At 59.3% G+C, this 23,947-nt stretch overlaps 1 protein-coding gene across 4 annotated transcripts in view; it reads right to left on the bottom strand.

The window, feature by feature from the left end:
* The window catches only part of EXD3 (exonuclease 3'-5' domain containing 3), a 304,670-nt gene that overhangs the window by 35,348 nt on the left and 245,375 nt on the right, over positions 1–23,947 (bottom strand). The gene's annotated exons all lie outside the window — the stretch shown is intronic.

Here is a 23,947-nt window from a genome sequence, read left to right as displayed (position 1 = left end):
GCACAGGGCAGGGCACTGGTCACATCGGGCTCCCGCCATGCACTGCACCGCGGTGGCGTGACATGGGAACGCTTTTGCCTGGGGACAGGAGTCCCAGGGACCGCGGACATCGAGGTTTGCCGTTCCCCTGCCACTCTCAGGCAAGCCACTGAGTCCTGTCCCTGGTCTCACCCCATGCAAACCAGAGATGGAGACTTCGCCCAAGGCTGTGTCACCGCTGTGTCACCACTGTGTCACTCATGTGGCGCTGGGTGACAGGGATGACCCAAAGCAGCCGGCAGAGTCGCGGGCAGGGCCAGGAGCTGCCTCCATGCAAGAACAACCCCCCCCAGCCATTCTCCTTCAGCAAACACCCCAGAGCCTCCCCTTCCTCCATGCAACGTCCTGACGGATGCTCAGCGGGTCCTGACGCCGCTTCAGCATCTCAGCCGGGAGGGGACCGCGGCGCTGCGGTGTGGGGCTCAGCGTGGGGACCTGCTCCACCGCGGCCCTGGGAAAGCCCAGCGCTGGCTGCCGCCGTCCCGCTGCGCGGCAGAGATGAGAAGAAAAACAACTCGCGGGGCTTCCCCTCACCTCCCGTCCTCGCCCCGCGCCGCGGCCCCGCCGGCTCTTTCATCTCCAAGCGCCAGTGGCTCTTTCATCTCCCGCCCGGAGGTGCGAATCGCTCCCCTCTCACGGCAGCCGCCCCGCCACCGGCCGCTCACGCTGGCATCGGCACTCGGCCCAACGCTGCTGGGACCAAATGGCTGGTAGCCCGGGTGCCCTGCAAGGCCCCGCTCGCCGGGAGGGGGTGGCAGGTGAGGACTGGTCACCTCTGTCACCTCTGCAGTCACCGGCAAAGTGCTCGGGACCCCCAAAGTCTGGCTGCTCCCAGGTGCCTGCAGAGAAATCGAGGCACCAGGATTTCTTCCGGTTCTTGCAGGGGCAAAGAATATGATGCCGGGCTTGTGCCTGCTCTCATTCACGTTTGCTCAAACTCGTTCATCTTTCTTAACCCGTGCTGATGCAAAACCAGCCCGCGGGGATGGGAACCATCTACCCCAGCAGGCAGATGTCCGTGCCACCCCGGCGCTCCCGGTTGGGGATGACGAGGTGGCTCCCCAGCCTTAAAGCCCGAAGGAACCGTCCCGGCCGCCCTGCCCGACCACCAGCCCACCACCATCCCGGCAAACAGCCCTGCAGTTTATGGTCCAGCTACAGCTTATCTTTGGATTCTGGTATAAAAGTGACAAGGCTTCGCTATCACAACATCGGTCAGGGTGTGTGGGCACACAATAGCTCTGCCAAAAGGGCTGGGAATCCTTATGAGCAGCATTAAACGAGATGCCCGATGGATAGGAACTGCAAGGAAAGCACAGCTGGGTGAGAGGCACAGTGCGAGCACAGTGTGAAAAGCTGGGAGAGAATGAGAACAAGAAAGAGAGAAAGAAAAAGAAGAGAAGACGAAGAAGAGAAAGAAAAAAGGAAAAGGAAAAAAGGAAAAGGAAAAGAAAAACGGAAAAGGAAAAGGAAAAAAGGAAAAGGAAAAAAGGAAAATAAAAAGAAAAAGAAAGAAAAATAAAAATAAAAAAGAAAGAAAAAATAAAAATAAAAACAAAAATAAAAATAAAAAGAAAAAGAAAAAAAGAAAAAGAAAAAAAGAAAAAGAAAAAGAAGAAAAAAAGAGAAGCAACAGGCTCATGTGAAGCACCCCGACTCCAGGACTGCCATGAACCCAAGCCCAGAGCTGCCCCATGGCCGCCGTACACCGCCAGCGTCAGCTGCTTGCGGCCCCCCAGCTCTGCACCCCGGGGGGCAGCTCTGACCCGAGCCGTCCCCAGGAAACACCCACCCGTGGGCGCCATCCCAGTGGCAGCACTGGGAGGGACCATGGCCCGAGCTGGGTAACAGGGTCGTGGGGGCCATCGGGCCCAGGGACAGTGGGGTTGCGGTGGCAGCTTGACCCCCCCCTGGGGAGCCAAATGAGCCCCAACCAAATCCTAGAAAACAGACAAAGAGTCTCCTCCTGGCGCCTCAGCTGCCTGCGCTGGGGCCGGCGGTGCTGCGGCAGCGGGGTGAGCGCATCGCCGGGACAGGCACCGCACGGGCGCACGGCGTCGGGACGCGTCAGCATCACCACGTCACGGAACTGCACCCAAAAAACCAGCAATTAACACCAAAGAGTTTTCACACCACCAAACGGCTCCTCTGCAAAGAGCCAAAGGGACGAGCCATGGGACCGGTGACGGCGGCGGGCCGGGGGGGGCTCTGAACTGAGGGGGCACAGGTGGCAGAGCCACCGCGGCTCCCGGCACACGGGGCTGCCACCGACGAGCGTGACGAGCTGCAAACCTGCCTGTGGTGGGGCCGGGGCTGGCGGGGCGAGGGGAGCCCTGGCAGGACGGTCCTCGCTGGCCTGACCCAGCCCCGGCACGGGGAAGACGCCCATGCAGAGCAGAGCGCACCTGTCCCGGCTGACACCCCCCTCATGGGGACATTCCAAGTCTTGAGGAGTTTGTCCCATGCGCCTTCGCCGGTCCCAGCAGGGCACCTCGGAGAGACCCAGTTTTCAAGCCTGCTCGCTGGCTGGTCAAATGTTGAACGTCAGTTAAAAGGAAGTGATTGGCACCTGTGGTTAATTGAATTGTTTTGCACGATTGCAGCAGGCAAAAGGTTAATATCCATCCACATTTAATCTAACCCCGCAAAACGGTCACGAAACTCAGCCCAGCAAAACCTGACGGTCCATCTGAACGGAGGCTGACGCTCCCAGCCTGCCTTCCCCTTCCAAACCCAACCATCCTGGCTACTGCCCCTCCTCACATTTACCGCTTATCCTCCTAACCCACCGCGGACAGACCGCCTTGGGGCGTCTCTCCTCCCTGCGGACACCCGGGGTTTGCAGAGCTGTGTGAGGTGCACACGGGCTCAGCATCCCTCGGGTGGAGAGGACAGGTCTGATCCTCAGGTGTCCCAGACAAACGCCTTAAAGACTCCAGCCAGAGAAATGCGGTCTTCTGGGACAAGGAGACAATTGCCCTTGGCCCTCTCCGCCACCGGAATAAAGGAATAAAACCAGCCACTGGCAGCACCTCCACAAGCACCCTCTCCCCCCCCGCCCCCCGTCACGGTGGCAGAGGGGACCCCGGAGGGGACCGAAGGCTCAGAGAGGCAGCGGGGGCACTGCCAGGGCGCGGAGGGTTCAAGGGCTGGAGCGCTCCAGGCATCCGGCGCTGTTTGTTTCGCTCCGGAAATCCGGATTCTTACCTATTTTAAATAAAGCGGCCGGGAGGACGACGGAGCGTCAGGCCTGTTGTTGAGCGCACAGGAAACAGCTGTATTCGATTAGGCAGGGCTAAGTTGGTGACTCTGATAGCCTGGGAATAATAATAATAATAATAATAATAATAATAATAATAATAATAAAATCCCCTCCTGTGGCAGGACTGTTTATTTTCTATAGGAGAATCCAACAGCAGCCCATCACACGGCAGCCAGCGACCGGCTGGGTCCCTTCAGCACGTCCGCAGGGGTGGGCTGCGGTGGGAGAGGCTGGAGAGGACCTGGCCCAGGGTGGGCGATGCCGTGCCCCGCGGGATTTCGGAGGCAGGCGGGTGGGTGCTGGGCTGACGGAGGGTTCAGGAGACGCCTTTGCAGCAGGTGGGGCACCCGAAGGACAGTGGCTGGAAGGAGCTGGCTCACCCAGAGCACCATCCCCTTCCTGCTGCTGGGGGGTTTCCCCTCCGTGCCCACAGCGTGTGCCGCAGCCAGGCACCAGCAGCGCAGGATCACACTGGGATGCTCAGGACGCGGCTGTCTCAGCTCCCTCCAGCCCTGTGGCTCCCTGCACCCAGAGGAGAGGGAGGAGGAGGAGGAGGAGGTGGGCAGGCAGGGTGCGGGGTGGGTGGGTGGAGGAGCCCGGGCAACATGGCTGGGTTTGTGCAGGGCCCTGACCAAGGGTGGCGAGTCTGAAAGCATCCCATCTGCTCTGAGCAGGAGAGCATCCCTGTCCTCATCCCCATCCCCATCCTCATCATCCCCATCCCCATTCCCATTCTTGCCCCACATCTGCGCACGCTCCCAGGCTCGCCAGGAACACCCCAGGCTTGCCAAGTGCTGACTCAGCACTCGGGCACCAGCGAGGGGTGGCAGTGGCAGGCGGCACAGCGCGCACGCGCCCTCTGGCACGCAGGGGGCCAGGGAGGCGTTTTTGGGCAAGGCTCCGACAATGCGGCCAGGTGGCGACTCCTTCCACCCACCAGGAAGGACCCGGACCAGTGCGTGCTGAAAATCCTGCTTCTGGGAAGCCGTTCCCATTTTTTTCATGGCTCTTTCAAAAAAAAAAAAAAACTTGGCCATTGCCCAGCCCTAACAGAGCTACGCTGCCCCTCCAGCTCCTAGACTCCCAAGTGACCTCCAGGAATATTTCTACAGCTGCCCACACACATTTCCCAGGAAGGGCAGCGTGCATCCTCGGCGGCCGAGCAGCCACGTTCCCGCTGTCCCGCTTGGGCTGCCCCCTTTCTCCAGGGTAATCCCACTCGTAGACGAGGCTTTTGTTTTTCCTTCCGACGTGGCGGGATGCAGCCGGAGGACGCGGTGGCAGCAAATCTAGTTGTTGTTTTCCCCTGTTTGCCTCCCTGCTGGACACAGAGCCTGTGGGTCCCACTCAGATGGGGCTGTTTAGACCGTCAAGTTCTGGCTCGTTTGAGCTTTTGGGGGTGGCTTTGGAGTCACCCTGATGGTCCCTGCGGAGACCCCGAAGGACGGGGTGCCGGAGCCTCAGCTCTTGGCGAGGCTTCGGCAGCAAAATCAGGCTTCAGAGGAGAAACGAGGGCTGGGAGCAAGTTCCAGTCTTGGTGCTCAGCTCATTTTCTGAGACGAGGGATGGCAGATGAAGGACCAGGCAGCTTGCTGGGTTCAAGTCACCTGCAGCTTCTCGCTGTCAGGTCACAGGGGGAAAAGCCAGAGGCGGGATGGAGGGATTTTCCCAGCAGGCTCCCTCCCTGGCACGCCGCCTGTCCCCAGATGCTCCGCGGTGCTGTAGCGAGCCTCGGCGCCAGATGCAGAGCAGCTGAGCTTCATTTAGCTGCTCAGGGCAGCTCTACTGCACATCCCACAGCGCTTCATCGGGGAAATTCCCTGCCTGGCCTCTTCCCGAAAAGAGGCCGGAGCAGGAGCTGGACCGAGAGGTGGGTCAGACCCAGCCCCGGGCCCTTCTCCCCATCTCTCCCAGCGTCTCCACGTGGACATTAAAACCGTGTCAGCAAATAAGAGCCTGAGGATGAGGGAAACGCTCAACCTATCAGCAGGTGTCCAGGTGGGGCGAGAGGTGACGCCGCAGACACCCCTGGGATTCGCAGGGCCGGGCGGCCGCGCTCTCGTCCAGCAGCCGTTTCTCGGCATGAATTTTTGGCACAATCCTGCCTCCCCCACTCCCTCTGGGAAATTTCACCGATAACGCTGAGATAAAGAAAAACGCCCTCCACATTCCCACCCAGCCGCCTGCTGGAGCATCCATCCTGCCCGGCCCTGGCTCTCCCGGCAGCGCCGGGACAGTTTGCAAGGGGGAATGCACAGCTCCCGGCCCCGCGGGTGATGCTCAGCTCCCAGGGACCCCTCGAGCATCCCTCCTGGCCTTGTGAGCGGGCCGGCAGACGTGGAGCATTGCTGGGACCGCTCACCCCAGTCCGGGCTGGCCGGTCGGGTTCCCACGTACCGCCTTGACGTCACCCCGAGAGCGCAGGAGTGAAAGGGGGGCCCTCGGGCGCCTGACAATAGCGCTTTCCTTCCCCATCAATAGCGGCGAGAGACACGCTGGGCTGACACGGAACTGTGCACAACAAAAGCCAGTGTCCGAACAAATCTTCTCAGGCGCTGGGTCCCCCGGGTGACCCGGGGTTAGCCCGGACTTTTGCTCCCGCCCGGCCCTCCGGAGCAGGAATGTCCCTCCGCACTGCGCCATGGCTGGTTCCCACGCTTCCAACCTGCTTTGCTATTTATCAGCAACCGGCCTCTAATCCCCTTTGTGAAGGTCTGATTCAAGCTCAGCACAATGTGGCGAAAAGGGAGGGGGCAGGCGGGAGATGAGGGAGGGGAGAACAGCCCCAAAGAATGAAAATCAAACCCTTTACCTTTTCCCCCCCTCCCCGACGATGATTCCCTGGGGACTCTTTCGTCCGGCACCTCTCTGGGCAGTGCCAGGCTGCAGCGGGGAGCCGGACGGCTCAGCCCATGGGAAGGGGCTCGTGGTGGGATGTGGTGGTGTTCAGGAACAAGCAGAAACGGACAAAAAAAGCACTTGCGTCCCCTTGCAGGTTAATTCGGCTTTGATGCTTGCTGCTCCTTCACGATCCTCCTCCTGCCGCGGCTCCATCCATCACGTTTTCCCAACAGGGGTGGATGGAAATGTGCCGTGAAACATCTCTGGAGGGTGTCCATGGGGCAACAGGGAACGTGAAGCCCAACTCCCTCCCGTTCCAGCCACCCCACCGCAACCCTCTCTCTTTGCAAACCTCCTTGGGGCCAACAACCCAGGGGAATTTCCCCAAGCCCCCAGCGGGCAGAGCCGGGTGCAGGTGCCCTGTGCTGGGCTCTCGCTCCATCCTCCCCAGGGCCGAGCCCCTCCTCCGACTCCTGTTCCCTTTAGGGGAGGATTCGCAAGCCCTTTCCCCAGATAACTTCGGAACAAAACAGCTTCCAAAGGCTGCGCTACTTACAAATGAGGGTTTTCAAGCTTTTGTCCTAAATCCAACGCTGTTTTCTTTGCAAACGGCGGGGGAAAAAAATAAAAGAAGAAGAGACGACCTCGAATGCTAATCTTGTTAGGTTAAACTGTTCGCTAAACAGATGGAGGTGCGAGGCAATGGGATTTTTGTCTTTTCGAGGAAGGGGTTAGGTTTGTAGGGCACAGAGGTCATTCCGGGCAAACTGGCAGCTTTGCTCTTTGTGTCACCGGAGCAGGGAGAAAGTAAAGTGGCAAAACTGCTGCCGGCTGAGCTAGTACGGTGCTCTGGTGGTCTTGCAGGATGAAGCCCCCGAGCATCGGTCCAGGCATTGGGGTTACTCAGAGCCAGCGCAAGGCCAAGGCACCCCGAAAGGGACACTCTGACAAAGATGCCATCGCTCCCCGATGCCACAGCACCTCGGCACCCGCCAAGGAAGACCCTCCCAAAAGCCACCCTCGGCTCCTCCGGCACTCGGCCCATCTGGGGAAGATGCCGGGGATGGCAGCCTCCGGCATGGCCACTGCAGCGTCCCCTGGGACCCACTCGCAGGCTGGCTTCGTGCAAGGGCTGCCGGGCTGCTGGGAAGTTTTGTGCACTGGGCTATGAACGGGAGCAGTGCCCTGAAATCCCTCGGGAGACAGAAACGGTTTCAGCTGAAGGGTCCGGACCCACAGAGGGATGCGGCGGCAGCCACAGCACAGCCCCTCTTGCTGCTCCCATGGGCTTGCCCGCCGCACCAGAGAGGCCAGCGGGGTTAGTGCTGTCGCTCTCGGTCAGGGTTGGGGTCAGGAGCTGAGAAAGTCACTGGGGCACCAGGGACAGGCAGTTTGGATTAACGCAAACCGCTGGTGTTGTCCCCCAAGGCCAGGCAGGGAGCTGGCGGAGCCCTGGGGAGCTGCCCTGCCGCAGAGGGCCTGAGGCGGCACAGCCCCCATCACCCCCCAGCCCTGCATCCCTCCCTAACGCTTGGCTTTGGCACCCCCCGGGCCAAAACGCCCCGTGCTGGCGCTCGCCCAGGTCTGGCAGCATCTGCTGTCTGCGCCCTGTGGCACCCCACGGGCGTCAGCAGGGAGGGGGTCACCCCGGAGGAGGGCACTGCCACCTCCCTGGGGGACATCGGGGTCCAGAGGGATTTAGTAAGGCGCTGTCAGACACCTGGGACCCCACAGAGCGGTGAATAGCTGCTGGCTTTACTCTAAATCCCTCCAGGTTTTCCTCAGGTCTACCAGGGCCGTCACTGTTTCCCTGCAGGCTCCGCCAAATCCAGCTAAACCCCTTTTCCAGCCTCAGGCTTTGCTGCAGCCCGGCCCTGTCCTTTTCCCCCTGAACCCAGGGAGTCCGGAGTCGATGGTTGGACTCGATGATCCCAAGGGTCTTTTCCAACCTAAAGGATTCTATGATGCCGGCCTGGGTGCTCCTGCCAACCCTGGGCTGCCGGGGACTGTCTAGATGTTCTACTCCAGCCTGGGAGCGCGTACCAGCCTGGGCGCTAATTCCAGCCTGGGTGCTAACAGCGGTCGGGGTGCTTCTGGTGAGCCCAGACGCTAATGCCGGTCTGGGTGCTAATGCCAGTCCAGCTACTTACCACCAGTTTGGGTGCTAACTCCAGTTTGGGTGTTTAAGGCCAGTTCAGCGTGGGTGCTAACGGCAGCCGGGGTGCTAGCGCCAGCACGGGTGGTGACGCCAGCCTGGGTGCCTGGGGCCAGCGCAGGGTGCTCAGCCCAGCCTGGGTGCTCCCACTTTGCCCGCATGGCTGCGAACCACCCCGGCTCAGCTCCAGCGCCCTGGGGAAGGCACAGCTGGGAGCCAGCCTGTGCCACTGTCACAGGCACAGCTGACCCTGCGTCCTCAGGCACCTGCTGACATCTGCGTGGGGACAAATGCTGGCAGCTGAACCCAGCTCGCTTGCTGCACCTCTGCAGCCCCAAGCCTCGCCTTTCCTCCAGCTTCCTGCAGGAAGGAGAGGACAGCCAGGCTCCCTGCTGGAGGCTCCGGCAGAGACGGAGCCTGGTGTGACCCCATCCTGCTGCCCCCGTGCTCCAGGGGACAGACCTGGCAGGGAGCGTGGGCCCGTCTCTGCCAGCCCAGTGCCAAAGGCTGCGGTTTGGGCACCGTGCCGTGCTGCCGGGCAGCGGTCGCACCCGGCTTCCTGCCCTCCCTGCACGTCCTCAGCCCGCCTTTACCCCGCCGCACGGCTGGGCTGCTCTGGAGGGCACCTGGGACGAAGCAGCAACAGAAATGAAAACACAGAAGTATGAAGAATCGGTCAAAAAAACCAACAACCCCGACCGGATCTGACAAACCGGCTGCCAGAAACAAGGAACTGCCCAGTGGGCGAAACCCTCAGGGGTCCACCACAAACAGGATCCGCTCCCGAATGGCAGGAGAGGATGTGGGAAGGAAAGGGAGGAGGTCCTGAGCGTGGTCAAGGAGAGGCCAGCTGGGAGAGGTGGGACAGCCGCGATGGCTGAAGCCGGCCGGGATGCGAGGAGATCCCCTCCGGGCAGTGTGCCCAGCCCCGGAGCACTGACTTGGGAGGCAAAGGACAAAGCCGGACAACCCTGAGCACCCAGAAGTGATCTTCTGGGCCTTTTTAGGCCTTTTTAGGCCTGCACCAGTGCTGAGACACGGAATCACGGAATCACGGAATCTTCAGAGTTGGAAGGGACCTCTAGAGATCATCTAGTCCAACTCCCCTGCTAGAGCAGGGTTGCCTAAAGCACATCCCTCAGGGCTGCATCCAGGCGGGTCTTGAAAATCTCCAGAGAAGGGGACTCCACACCCTCCCTGGGCAGCCTGTTCCAGTGCTCTGTCACCCTCACTGTAAAGAAGTTTTTCCGTGTATTTGAACGGAACTTCCTATGTTCTAGCTTGTGCCCATTGCCCCTTGTCCTGTCACTGGGAACCATTGAAAAGAGCCTGGCTCCGTCCTCCTTAAACCCACCCTTTAGATACTTTCCTTTACTGTCCTTTAGACACAGGACAACCATGTGCAGGAGCTGCTGAGGTTGCCATGAAACTCCGTGTGTGTTGTTTTAAAATAAAGGCTAAGGAGAGGGTGCCGGTGGGGCTTCCTGGTGGGATGCGCTCCCCCAGGTCCTACCAGCCTGCCTGAGCATCATCCAGAACCGGAGCCCAACAAAATCCCATGGGAAGACTCAGGACAGCTGAATCCCTGCTCAAGGCGGCTGCTTCCAGATGGCACCTGCAATGACATAGCCAGCAGCGCCCACAGCCCGTCCCTGCAGAGCTCCCTTCTCTGCCCAGAACAGCCCGACGCCATCCTGCGAACCAAAGCTGGGGCTTGTTGGGCGACAAAGGTCCCCCCCTCCACACTCGCCCAGCCATCGCTCAGCCCTGACCCTGGTGGGTTTGCTGGAACGAACCCGCAGGAACTGAGCAGCCACGGAGCCATGGTGGGCTGGGAGGAACCTTTGTGCCAACATAAAATCATGCCAGGAGCAGGTTTACACGCCGTCCCGGCTGGGATGAGCTCTCCCAGTTCTCCCACCTCCCTGTCCATCGACCCCCTGCAGATGAAGCAGCCGATTCCTCCCTCCGGCTACAGCTGCGAGCGCTCTCGGGAGCGTCACAGCCGGGTCCTGCCGGAGCTGCAGGCGCCTGCCCACGCGTGTCGGAGCGGGGGCTCGGGAGCCGCTTTGCTTTGCCTTCCTCCCCCCGGGGGCTGGAGCCACCACGGCCACATGAAGAGCGGGGAGGCTGCAGGCGTCTGGTTTTGCTGTTGCAACGTGAGCACGTTCTCAGCAGGCGCTTTCACAGCCCCCTGCCCCGTGTCGCGCAGGCGGCAGACGCAGCATGCTCCAGGCTGGGAATTCGCTGTTGTGCGCCCGTGTCCCCCCCTCCGGGCCCCCGGCATTCAAAACAAACAGGAGATGTGAAAACGCAGCATCCAGAAAAATGCGCGAAGAAGGAAACAAAAAGACAAAGCGGCCGGAGTGCCCAGAGGCTCGGCCAGGGGCCCACAGGGCTGCGACGGTAAATAAATAACAGTCCGGGCGTCCCGGTATTTGTCACCTCGCTCAGCCCCCCGCTGTCACTCGGGGCTGCGGGCAGAGAGACGCGCCGTGAGCAGGGTGGCACCGAAGCCAGCAAAGGGACCAAAGGAAAGCGGGGAAGCGAGCCCGCTGCGCGGCAGGAGCTCAAACACCTCGCAGCGCCCAAATGGGGGGGGTTTTGCTCTATCAGCCCAGGCGTCCTGGCCGTGCCAATCGCCACGCCGAGGGCTGGCACCCGGCACCGGCATTCAGGGCGAGCTGCAGTGCCATCCATCCCAGCACGGATAAGCCCATGATCGGGAATGTGAATTCACACCATGGCGGCGGCACTGAAACCTCCCCAGCAGCAAAAGGCAAATGACAAAACATGCTCTCGGCCCTGCAGCGAGGTTTGCTACAGGAGCCGGGGGAGCTGGGGCCGGCATCTCACCGGTGGGCACCGTCGCTCCTCCAGTGAGGGAGCTGGTGAGGTGGTCTGCGTTTGTACCGTGGGCAGAAATAACCAATTTCCCCCTTCTCTCCCCACATTGCACCCGTGGAAGCAGCCTGGCAGAGGGCGAGGGGAGCAGGGGGACATGTGCTCGCCTGCCGGACACGCCAGCTCAGCTCTCTGCCCCGTGTCCCCGATTCCCCGCTGCCCCGTGCACAGCCAAAGCCCCAGGGACAGGGCTCAAACTGCCCCGAGCCCAGTGTCCAGCTGCGTTCTGCCCACGGGAGCCCTGCCTTGTCTGTGGGGAGAAAGAGACCCCAGCTGAGGACAATTCTCCCCATCGGCACTTAGGGACATCAGGGACCAAGACCTACTCCTCTCCAAACGACCGCCGCCGCTGAATAGCCCAGACCCAAGCACCCAATATTTCGGGGTGTCCCGGGAGGTGAGATGAACCTCCCAGACCCTCAGACATGGCAAGGGGCTGGTTCCCCGACAGCCGGGCCCATGGTGGGAGTGTGATGCCAAGCAGAGCTGACAAAGGGTGCCAGCGTCTGCCGGCCACCGCTGCGGGTCCCAGCGGGCAGCCAGACCCGCTGCTGACCCGGGGTTTCTCCGGGGTGCCTGTAGCCCCCTATGCATGTAGCCCACCCCAACGCACAAGCCCAGCACATGTGTTTCCTGCTCTCCAGTGTCTTCAGACCCTCTTTTCACATCAAATCAAATTTACGTGTGTTTTTCCAGCCATAGGCACTCTGCAACCGCTTTGAAGCTGGGACGCCCCGTCAGGCATGACAGGGGAGAATTCTGCCTTCAAAGCTCCCTGCTGCCAAAAGGCGTTTAGAGAATGGTCAGGGAGAGGAGCCTGAGGTGGGCCCACCATGGCGCGAGAGCCAGACCAGCGTTCAGAGGCACCACGGGCACAGGATTTGTGCTGAGCCCATTTCTGGGCCCTATTTCCAGATTCTCTTTCACTCCGTGCGAGCTGTCGGAGGCATTGGAGATGATGGACTCGGGAGCAAACCAGGTGTAGTTTCTTCCACACAGTAAATGTCCATCCCTCCATTAGCTTTAACAAACACAGCACGAACTTCTTCCACGAAGTAGAAAAAGAGAATACTGTGTCTTTTAAAATTTATTATTTTTTGTTCTCTGAACATTTTCCCAGAGGAGAAAGGAGAAGTGAGGAACCTTCTGTGCCAGACTACGTGTCTCCTGCTATGCTGCAAAGCCAGAAAGGAAAATACCGTCACCCGAGCCACTGGGGACATGATGTGTCCTGGGGCCAAAGTTGCTGACCTGGGAAGCTGTGATGCCCAGCTCGGAAAGCCAGGGCTGGGGTCTCCTGAGGACATGAGTCCAGGAGAGGAGTTGGGTGAGAATCCTCTGGCTCAGAGGTCTTAAATGTAATTCACACCCGAGCATCCTTGTGCAGTGCAAGCGGTACCCAGTGACATCCACCAAACCTGGACCAGTCCTGCCGACCCACATCCCACCACAGCACCTCTGATCCCAGAATCACAGGATGGCGGGGGTTGGAAGGGACCTCTGGAGATCACCCAGTCCCACCCCCGGCCAGAGCAGGGTCACCCAGAGCAGGTGGCACAGGAACGCGTCCAGGCGGGGTTGGAATGTCTCCAGAGACGGAGACTCCCCCACCTCTCTGGGCAGCCTGTGCCAGGGCTCTGCCACCCTCACAGCAAAGAAGTTCCTCCTCATGTTTAGGTGGAACTTCCCATGCTCAAGTTTGTGCCCGTTGCCCCTTGTCCTGTCCCCGGGCACCACTGAAAAGAGCCTGGCCCCGTCCTCCTGACACTCCCCCTTTCAGTATTTATCAGCGTTGATAAGATCACCCCTCAGTTGCCTTTTTTCCAGACTGAAGAGACCCAAATCCCTCAGCCTTTCTTCATCAGAGAGGTGTTCCAGTCCCCTCATCATCTTGGTACCCTTTGCTGTCCCCTCTCCAGCAGTTCCCTGGCCTTCTGGAACCGGGGAGCCCAGAACTGGACCCAGCGCTCCAGGTGTGGCCTCCCCAGGGCAGAGCAGAGGGGGAGGATGACCTCCTTCCACCTGCTGGCCACGCTCTTCTTGATGCCCCCCAGGATGCCGTTGGCCTTCTTGGCCACAAGGGCCCATTGCTGGCTCATGGTCATCCTGTTGTCCCCCAGGACTCCCAGGTCTCTTTCCACAGAGCTGCTCAACAGGAGCAGGAGACCCAACGCTCACCAGGCTTCAGGTACGTGTCCAGTGCCTCCAGGGCTGCCAGGCCACACTTGGTGGTGACAGGGCTCCCAGACCATCCTTTCTTACCAAGTCCCAAGGCTCCCCAAGGGATGGGAGCTGAAGGGGACCCCAGGGCTGGCCGCGCCACCAGGACCACCCCGCTGCCCTGCGCATGGTGAGCGGGCAGAACCGGGGCTCTGCCAGGCTCCGCCAAGGCCAGCTCATCAGTGCCTAATTATCACGACAGTGGAAACTTCTCTGTGACCATCCAATGAAGGGCCACAGCCCCCTGCTCAGCCTGCAGCTCCCCGCGGAGCCTGACCGCCTCGTCACCCCCTCGCAGGCACGGGCTGCGACCAGATCCCCCCAGAGCCTTTCCTTCCCCTGGGTAATCCAGATGTGAGATGTCAAAAGTTTCTGTGGAACACCCGTGGATCTTTAAAGGGGGGTGGAAAAGGCTTTCCGTGGAACAAGACAGGACGACCACCTCATTGCAGACAGACTGAAGACGAGAGGGACACCTGCCGAGTCCAAACCAGAGGAGACCATTTGTGAGAAGTTCTCACATGCTGTGAGCAACCATCCTCATCTGTCACGTAAGAGGAAGTTGGCTGGGTGGGAAAAATGTTTGACTGTCAGAAGAGGAGAGAAATATTGGAAAGAACGTCCTGAAATTAGAAATCATGTTGGTGACAACTATAAACATTTCAGTAGGGTCAACAAATAAAACACCCAAGCTGGCAGCTCGTTCTGCACAACCCAACCCCCCAGCTGCAAAATCTTCTGGTTACCCTGAGCAGGAAGAAAGTCTCTGCAGAGCCGTGCTCCCCACAGCCCCGAGCTCAGTTTCCAGCTCCGGCACAATTGCCCTCCTCCACGCCAACGGAGATAAAATGGTCCTGGATGACAATCACAGCTTGGGGCATTCCCTGCCCGAATGAATCAACCCGAACAGCTACCGCTATTGCCAAAGAAAGGGCTTTGCTCCACGCTTGGTGACTTACAGCGGCCCGAAACCTCCTCGATACTATTTCTTTCAGCTCCATCAGTTCCTCATTGCCTTTTCCACTTTATCTCAGTGAGGGTATCACACAGATGTTCATGCACCAGCGATCGCATGCGATGGTTTATATTGAGGAAGTCTGACGGAGACTGCGAGCGCCCCGGCAAGGCTGTAATTTTTCCATACAGGGCCAGACCTTCCTCACAGAAGCGAAAAGACCATTTTGATAAATTTATAGATCTCCCACAGCGCACCACTGAGGAGCCTTTCTCCAGGGCGGAGAACTGGACCCTTCACCACAAAGTCGACTGTACTTGGAGATCCTCGGAGGAGGAGATTTTAACTAGCCATTTTTACTGAATTCCCTAGCCTGGCTCCTTACGGAGATAATTCTAATCAGGCAGACAGAGCTTCCGCAACCTCCGCAAAGCGGCCAAATGCCCCCGCGCTGCAGAGGCGAGAGCTCGCGGATGCGATGCAGAAGTGGCTGAGACGGCAACCTGCGTGGGAGTGGTGTGCTCTGATTTCACCCAGCCCACAAAATATTCCCTTCTCCTTCGTGACAGACCCAACTTCTTATTTCTAATCATGAACAGGGCATTTAAGGGACTTTCTGCCCACGGCTGGGGGGTGGCAAAACACGGGGTTTAGCCGCTCTTGTGATAACTCCCTGGGTTTTCCAGGTTACTTGTGCTCGCACAAGGCGGTGAGTCCCCCAGCCCTCTTGCATTTTGTGCCCTCCCAAAGGGACAGTGAGGTGCACCAGTGTCCCCTCCCAGGGACAGGGGCGGACACAGTGCATGCATGGGGGTTCGGCAGCACCCCCTGACGCCCATATTCTGCCCTCACCACCTCGACGAGACCCAAGAGCAACGCCGAGGACTTTGCAAGATCCCTCCCCAGCACGGCGGTGATGTGAGACGGACAGAGCGGGGAGAGCAGGGCCGGCTGCAAACCGCGCGTGCCCGTGAGCGCAAGCAAATCCTGCTAATTGTCAAAGGCAGAAGAGGGGGAAAAAAAAAAAAGGGAAAGAGGGAAAGCCATCTCTTACGGCACCTAAAACATGGAGTAAAAATGCATGGACAGGGCAGAGAAAAGTCCAAGTTTAATATTTTCTCACATGGGCAGAAGCACGACGCACTGGGCAATGAGGACGAGTAACGGGAAGGGCTGCAGCCCTCCACCATCCTCCCCCTGCCCCCCCCCCGAGATCCATCCCTGTGGGGAGGGACACTGCCGAAACCTTCCCACACGCCTGCAGGTACTGAAGAGCAGGAGAAGGAAGAGGCGGCACGTGCAGAGCCCTCGCCGGCGGGACGGGGTTGCCGGGGAGCGGGGTGTGCTCAGCGTCGCGGCAAGGAGCACCGGGGACGTCAGCGGGGACGGGCTCTGGACTGCAAATATCATCGCAGGCAACTATCGGAAAAGCGTTATTTTTTTGCTTTAAAGCAGTTTATCTCCACCCAGGCATCTGGGACGTTTTTCACGGCGACTTCGGATTTTGAAGATTTTTCACCTCACTTTATAGCTGGCTGAAACCCAAGATGGGTTTCCTGGGATTTTTTGGGGTGGAGAGGGCAAACCCCATCATTCTTAGCCCTGAGATCTGGCTGAAAGACCGCAAACTGAAATGAATGCCTCTTTGGGGGGTGTCCCTCCGCAGCGTATCTCAGGAAAACCAAGTAAAACCCATCCCGCAGGCAGGGTTAGGAGGGGCCGGGAAGGGGCCGGGGGCTCCCCGGGAGCACTCGCTCCCACCCCAGCGCCAGCTCGGGCTGCCCAGCCCCGCTTGACACCCAGCTTAGCGCCCAGCGCACCACCTACAGGGACGTTTGCTGGCCCCATTCCCCGACACCCGCAGCCACGGGCAGCCACGAGCCTTTGCTACGGCCCTACGATCCCATCGGGTCCCCACAACCCCGCGGAAGCAGGCGGGCGAGCAGCCAGGGCTGGGGGACACCTCGCTGTGACCCAGCTGCCCCGTCCCCGCAGAGAAGGTGGGGGGGGGCCACCTCCAGGAGCCCCCTTTGCACACCATAAAGCAAAAACCCCGCCGCCCCACAGACAGGCTCTGGTCGCCGCTGGTTTTTGCCCAGTGCAAGAAAATCTCCCCAGAGCAGGGACCGAGGGGGGGGGGGGCGTGTGTCTCGAAGCCCAAAGGTTTTCCCCAGCAATCGCGAGGGGGGGGGGGGGGGATGATAACCCCGTTCCCCTCCCCAGCCCTCCTCCCCCCCAGCAGGCAGGCTCCCCGCTTGCGATAAGGGCAGAAAACGGCCGAAAACAAACAAACAGTTCGAGTTAATGGGGCGGCAGTTATTTTTGGCCTAGAGGGAGTTCACACACTCTGTGTTGTTTTAGTAAATAACTGTAAATGGAGCTTGTGGTGCGGGGAGCGGGCTGGGAACCGGCTCACGCCGGGCAGCGGGGAAGAGCCGTGTCTTGTCGCACTGGTGCTAACAGGAAACCAACTGCCTCACCTACCTTCGCACCTCTCTGTACTCACACTTTTATTGTGGCCACATCCTTCGTCAGCCACATCAGAGAGACGCCGCAGGGGCAGGCAGCATCTCGCCGTGGGAAGGCAGCTCTGGGGCTCATCCCCCCACCTCGGCGAGGAGCGGTGGCAGCGGGGGGACGGCCCGCGCCGCCCCACGTCCTTTCCAACAGACGCACGGGGAGGAGAAGCTGCAGCACGAGTTGCCACCGTGACACGGACAATGCAAAAGCCAAGCTGCCATCGCCGGCTGGGACCCGGGACTGGGCGAGGGGGTGCAGGATGAGCGCTGGACCAACCACCATTGCACCCAGTGCCGATGGGGGTTCGTTGCTCCCCCATCACCTCCGCAGCGGCACGCACGGCTGTGCCCCGCGAGTCCAGCACGGCATCTGCATCACCCTGGGTCAGCGGGTCTCAGAAAAAGGCAGTTTCCTACGGAGATGCATCCTGCAGGGGAGCCAGGATTGCCTAACGCCCGGCCCGGAGACGGCAGCCTTTGCATGTGTTGAGATGAAAAAATAAACATTTTCTTCACTTTCTTTTCTTTGGAAAGAGTGATTACACTCTCGGGTGTCTGGGACAAGGATGTCGGGTGCCTGCGGAAGATCTTAGTGGCATTGGCTGAACTGGCCTGACTCCATAAAACGGATGCAAGGCTTTTCACAGGCAGAAAGCACAACCCATCAGGAAAACACACATAAAATCAAGCGACACATCATCTCAGTAAGAGAAGGATGGTTAGAACCAACCCCCTCGCACGGCCCGTCGTCTCAGAGCAATAAAACTTGAAAATAAAAGACAGCCGGCAGCCGCTGCCCGAGCAGAAGCGGGGGACGGGGACACAGGGCGAGGTCTGAGCAGCGGCGTCAGGCTCACATCTGAATTTCTGCGCCGCTGTCAGATTAAATCAGGCTGCTGGTGACATTTGCTTGGGGAACGGCTCCCCGGCCCCAGGGCGGCAGGGCGAGAGGGTGTGGGGGTAATTGGGGGAGACAGCTCCAGCCCGGCCGCATCGCCAGGAGCTGTGGCCACGGCCCCGTGGCCCACACCACGGGAGCTGGGCTCCCTGCGCCTGAGACCGCGCTGCTCCTACCCACCCACCGCTGGCCCGCAAACTTCCAGCTAGAAAGGAGTAAAAAACACCCTGAAGGCTGCTGGGGAGCCACCAGCTTTAGACAAAAAAACCCAAACAACTAAAATCAGACAATAAAATCACTGCCATTTCAGCAGGGAGAGGGGAAAAATAACCCAGCCTTCCCCTGCTCAAAACTCCAGGACCGCTGAGAGTCAAAACTCTTGGAGCATCTCTTTACGTAGAGCATCTAGATGCCAAAGCTCGGAATCTTTTCACTAAATGCCTATTATATTTTGCATCCAGCTTGGCAGGTGAACTCAGGCAGATAAATGCCGCTATTTAGCCGGGACACCGAAGGTCCTTGGGAAACCTCACTTCAAAAGCTGACCGAGGCGCCCGCAGACCCCGGGGCCGGCGGCGAGACACCGCAGGGATCATGTCCTGCAAGGCACCAGCCTGTCCCCTCTCTGCTCCCCGCGGCGGGAGGGAGGGTGGTGCAGGCCCACCCTGCAGTGCCGGAGCAGGAGAATGCTCATCCCTCCTGCAGCACCCCGGGGCAAAGGAGGGCTCCGAGGGTCCTGGCCAGCCCCAGCCCGGCCCACCCGTGGTGCAGCTGCGGCTGCACAGCTCCCGGCTAGATCCAGGCTGTGGCCATCCTGCCCAGCAAGCCCCGAGCCAAAGCAGCCATTAATTAAATGCTTGGTGTCATAAGCAAAGGGACTCCAAAGCTGCTGTTGTGACCGGTGCTCGTTGGGATCCCAGCCCAGGGTGGCTGCATGCTGGGACATCAGGAAGCCACCCGGCCACTTGCTCCATGCCCCAAAATACAAGGGTGGGTTGGTTAAGGAGGAAAGATCTCCCGAGCTTGAGACCATCACTTAGTCCTGCTCTCTGTGTCACCGGAACGAGACCCCGGCGAGGATAACACCTCGTTGCAATGAGCAAATTGAGATGAACGCTGATAACGCGGGTGCTGGCTGGAGCCCGGGCTGTGAGCTCAGGGCTGCAGGCAGAGCCCGCGCCGCAGAGGAGCACGGTGCCGCCGGGGAACGCGGGGTGCTGGCACAGCCTCCCCCGTGCCAGCTCCTGCCCGGGCTCCCTGGCATGCGAGCGAGCGCTGCCGGGGATGAGGAGGGCCGGACACGGTTGCAGGAAGGGAAGAAGGAAGCCGCGATGGTGGAAGTGCTGCTGTGCCGAGCAGAGCAGGAGAAAGCACCTGGTGCCATCTCAGGAAGCAGCCCTGCACCGGCAGCTCGCACGCTAAAAAGCCTCTTGCATCCATTTCAAGGCTTCAGGGTTTTTTTGCCAGTGGAAAAATGCCCGTGAGGGGAGGCTGGGGGATGCTTTTCCTGCAGGTTTTTAATGCATCCTGGGGAACTGGTCCTCGGAGCACCTCTGGGCTGGGGGCGGGCTGCTCCCCTGAAGCCGCAGCTGAACGGCAGGGAGAGGGTCAGCCACCCGCGCCAGGCCCTTTCCTAACAGCTCGGCAAAGAGATCCGGGCTGCACAGATGGCCCCCGACCACATACATCCACATCCGAAGCTCTAGGTGGAAAGGCCCCTTCCCTCTGGGCTCCATCCGGCCTTGGTGACACCGCAGCGGTGGCTCCTGGAGATGCGGGACAAGAGCTGCCGGTGTCAGAGACAGTCGTAGGGGCTTCATCTGCCTCCCCAGGGAGGATCTGCTGCTCCCTGATTGCTGCCACGGGGAACAGAGGGTCACTTCTGTTGGATGAGCTCGTCAAACTCCGGTTATATCTGCAATACAAATCCTGAAAACACTGTGTTTGTAGGCCCATAAAAGGCTTCCCTGGGGGGAGATAAGAATTGAAGACAACTGGCCTTAATGATGTTGGAGAGATTTATGGGATCACCTTAAAAGGATTTATTGGAGGGCTTTTTAAATGAGCAAATAATTAGTAGATTTATCTGCTTTTCGCTGCCTTGCACGTTTTACGGCCTTAGCGAAATCACTTCCTAGGATTTTTAATAAAGTCCGATTCTGCCCTACTTCCCAGGGTCCAACCCGGTGTCACCTCCCCTGGGCACTGCGAGCTGGGGAAAGCTCTGTGGGAGCTGAGAGGCAGGGCTGGGAGCGCCACCCTTATTTTTAGGGACAAATCATGCAGAAGAGGAGCAGAAAAGGAGGAGGAAGCCAGGGAAAGCTTCTGACGAAAGGCAGAGCTCTGAGAAAATCATGTACAATCACAGCGGAGCCCAAAGCCCCAGAGGGAGGAACGTGGGCAGCAATTCCTCGAGTCCTGGCGAGGGAATGGGCTCCAGTGCCCTTGCTGCAGTCGTGCTTGGATTTAAAGATCCGGGGAAGAAAAGCAGCTGAAAGGGACGGTCTGTAGGTCAGGGGAGCTGACTGCGCAGGCAGGGCCAGGCAGGCTGCTGGAGAGGCAGCGCTTTTCCGGGGAGAGCAGCACATCCAGTTCCCCCAGTGTGCTCAGGTCTCTGTAATGCCAGCTCCCGCAGGGAAAACATCCTGTCCAGCCACCTTCTCCAAGAAATCCCCTTCCCCAGCCAGCTGCCCCCTGCCAGGGCCAGGGGCTGCACTGAGCTGGCATCCCCCCGCCCAGGCCAGAGCAGCCCCCGCGTCCCCTCAGGGGCTGTGGTGCCCTGCAGTCCCTCTGACCCCGCAGCAGAAGGGACTTGGGCAGCCACCATGGGAGAGACCCCGCAAAGCCCCCTGGCAGCCCCAGCCCGCGTCCCTGCACCACCTCCACGCTGCACCCACCCAGCACTGCCGTTCCCAGACGCTCATAATGTTATTTAACTTAAATAAGCCCCACCTGGGTCAGACACGAGCTACACAGGGCCGGACTCCGCACCTGCTTCCACCAGCAAGGTGGGCTCCAGGCAAGAGGAAACGCGTGGGGAGTCGGGGTCCCACGCTCCGGGGCTGGCGAGTCGTCAGCTCACCGCTCATTAGGCAGCGGTGGGGAGGAAAGAGCACCTATTGTCAAGCTCAGAGTGACCAAGAAGAAGCTGTGCCGGAGCCACGCGTCCGTCCCTCGCACGGGAAGTGCCAACCGGGAGCATCCCCAGGAAGGTCGGGAGAGGGAGATGCTCCCGGCTGCTCTGCCCAGGAGCAGCTGCTGGGAGAAGCGGTGGCACAAAGCGTTTAGCAGGGTAATTAATAATTCAGAAAGGGGGCTACCCCTGTAGGATATGCCTGCTTGTGGGAAAAGCAAAATCCAGAGCAGTTGTGTTGGAAGGAGCCGGCGCCGGCTGGGGTCACGCTGTGCCCCAGCCCATCGGCCCCGAAGGGGAGCTTCATTCATGCCCAGAGACCCTCCCGGGGGCTGATGGCAGCAACCCGCAGCCCTGAACAGACCCTTGGTGCGACTCGAGGTGGGGATTTTGGTATTTTCCTGAGGTTTAGGGCTCCCGGTGGAACCACTACAGCAACAGGAACGGTGCCGTGACCCCCGGAGCTGTGTGCGGGGTGGTCATCGAGGAGAGGACGAGCAGCCAAGCTCTGCTGCCGGCGACGACGCAGGCTGTGCAGCCAGGCTCCCGAGGGAAACAACCCTCCATCTCTCGTCTCTTCAGTTGTTCAGTGAAGGGAAACCTCCTTTCCAGGGCCGGGCTCTCCTTTAGTTTGTTTTACTTAAGCACGAACAATACCAAAGTCTCCAGTGAAATTCCACTCCCTCCTTACGTTACAGTGTATAATGTGAACTAATATACATTAACGACATTAATACACTCATGCTATGGAGACTGACTGATATAATAGGTAGGTAAATGGATTTTCTTAACAGCCCCCACCCGTCACACCCAGAAACCTCCACATTCCCCCTCTTCAGGCTCCAGCGGAGCCCATTTCTCCCAGGACGGATCATCCCGTGTGCGGATCTTGCCGGCGAAGGATGGCTGAAAAGAAAATAGTCTCAGAGTTCACGGGGTCTGTGAGAAGAGTCGCGGGCCGGAGCTGCACATGCTGTGTCGTTAGTGGCTTTTGCTGCTAATTGGGCGCAGGCTGCCAATCTGGACTTACTCCAGCGGAAAAAGGAATCTCTTCCCTGCTTTTTTCCCTGACAAGTCAAACGTTAGACACCTTTAGAGCCTGTACAACTACTCAAAGCTTTTGACACTCTTGCACTCAAAAGCTTTGCTGTGCTGTGATTCTGTAGTTCATTAAGAGGCAGAGCAGACCCTCTGTCGTTAGGACAGGCCGGGCCCACCGAGCCCCTGTCCCACTGCTTTGCTTCCTCCTGCTGTGAGATTCCCTCTGGCTTAAAAATGCCCGGAGCAAAACAGTTTGTGGGTCTTGACCCTGCCCCACCTCCTGCCCAGGCCAAACCTGGGCTGAGATGCTCCGTCTTTATTAATGGCACATTGGGCAACCTCCAGTTCTTTTATCAATGTCCCTGACTTCTCCTGGGAAGCGGGAGATGTGGCTTCAACAGCAAACCTCTCCTAGGGTTTACTAAGCAAACCCCTACTGGATAAAATTCTTCCCGATCAGCAGCACCTACATTTTCCCCATTATTATCCACAGAGAGGAGGTGGAATCATAACTCATATGTGCCTCTAGAAACAGGGCAGTGGTGAGGAGAAACACCCACCATTTTGAAAAGAAATAAGTTGCCCTATTCTTAGTGCAGGCGATAAATGGGAGATAAATGAGAGGTGATAAATGGAGCCCTCGGCATCAGAAGGACACGGAGCTGTTGGAGCGGGGCCAGAGGAGGCCCTGGAGATGCTGGGAGGGCTGGAGCCCCTCTGCTGTGAGGACAGGCTGAGAGAGCTGGGGGGGTTCAGCCTGGAGAAGAGAAGGCTCCGCGGAGACCTTAGAGCCCCTTCCAGTCCCTAAAGGGGGCCTACAAGAAAGCTAGGGAGGGGCTCTGGAGCAGGGAGTGCAATGATGGGATACAGGGTAATGGCCTCAAACTGAAGGAGGGGAAATTTAGATTGGATCTCAGGATGAAACTCTTTGCTGTGAGGGTGGTGAGCCCCTGGCCCCGGTTGCCCAGAGAAGCTGTGGCTGCCCCATCCCTGGAGGGGTTCAAGGCCAGGTTGGACGGGGCTTGGAGCAACCTGGGCTGGTGGGAGGTGTCCCTGCCCAGGGCAGGGGGTTGGAACTAGATGCTCTTTAAGGTCCCTTTCAACCCAAATCATTCTGTGATTCTATGATCTCATGTTTCAAACTCATCAAACTTCATAAAATAATGAGCAGCTGTTGCAAAGTTCTGACATTTGCTCCAGGGACCTGTAAGCGTTGCTTGTCTGAAGACGGGCTCCAGACTGCAAACGCTTGCAGAGGGACACAGCTCAGCCCCGCGGGGTGGGCAGTTCTACCAGTGGGTTTCGGCGCGTGGGTCCCACCCCAAGCACAGGCCGCGGCTGCATTTCCCAACCTGGCAGCAGCTCTGCAGCCTGTGGGTATGTCAGCAGAGGGACTCTGCAGAGAATCCCAGAATCCCAGACTGGCCAGGGTTGGCAGGGACCTCTGGAGATCACCCAGTCCCACCCCCGGCCAGAGCAGGGTCACCCAGAGCAGGTGGCACAGGAACGCGTCCAGGCGGGGTTGGGGTGTTTCCAGAGACGGAGACTCCCCCACCTCTCTGGGCAGCCTGTGCCAGGGCTCTGCCACCCTCACAGCAAAGAAGTTCCTCCTCATGTTGAGGTGGAACTTCCCATGCTCAAGTTTGTGCCCGTTGCCCCTTGTCCTGTCCCTGGGCACCACTGAAAAGAGCCTGGCCCCATCCTCCTGACACCCCCCCTTTCAGTATTTATCAGCGTTGATAAGATCCCCCCTCAGTCGTCTTTTTTCCAGACTGAAGAGACCCAAACCCCTCAGCCTTTCTTCATCAGAGAGGTGTTCCAGTCCCCTCAGCATCTTGGTGGCCCTTTGCTGTCCCCTCTCCAGCAGTTCCCTGTCCCTCTTGGCCCGGGGAGCCCAGAACTGGACACACGTCAGGGTCCCCGCAGAGCTGGGGACTGTCCTCGGCAAGATGCTGCGAGGACCGACGGGCGCACGCCGCT

Source organism: Rissa tridactyla, chromosome 14, assembly GCF_028500815.1.
Source record: "Rissa tridactyla isolate bRisTri1 chromosome 14, bRisTri1.patW.cur.20221130, whole genome shotgun sequence".
Lineage (NCBI taxonomy): Eukaryota > Metazoa > Chordata > Aves > Charadriiformes > Laridae > Rissa > Rissa tridactyla.
The sequence above is the reverse complement of the archived record's forward strand: the minus strand, read 5'-3'. Positions and strand labels throughout refer to the sequence as shown.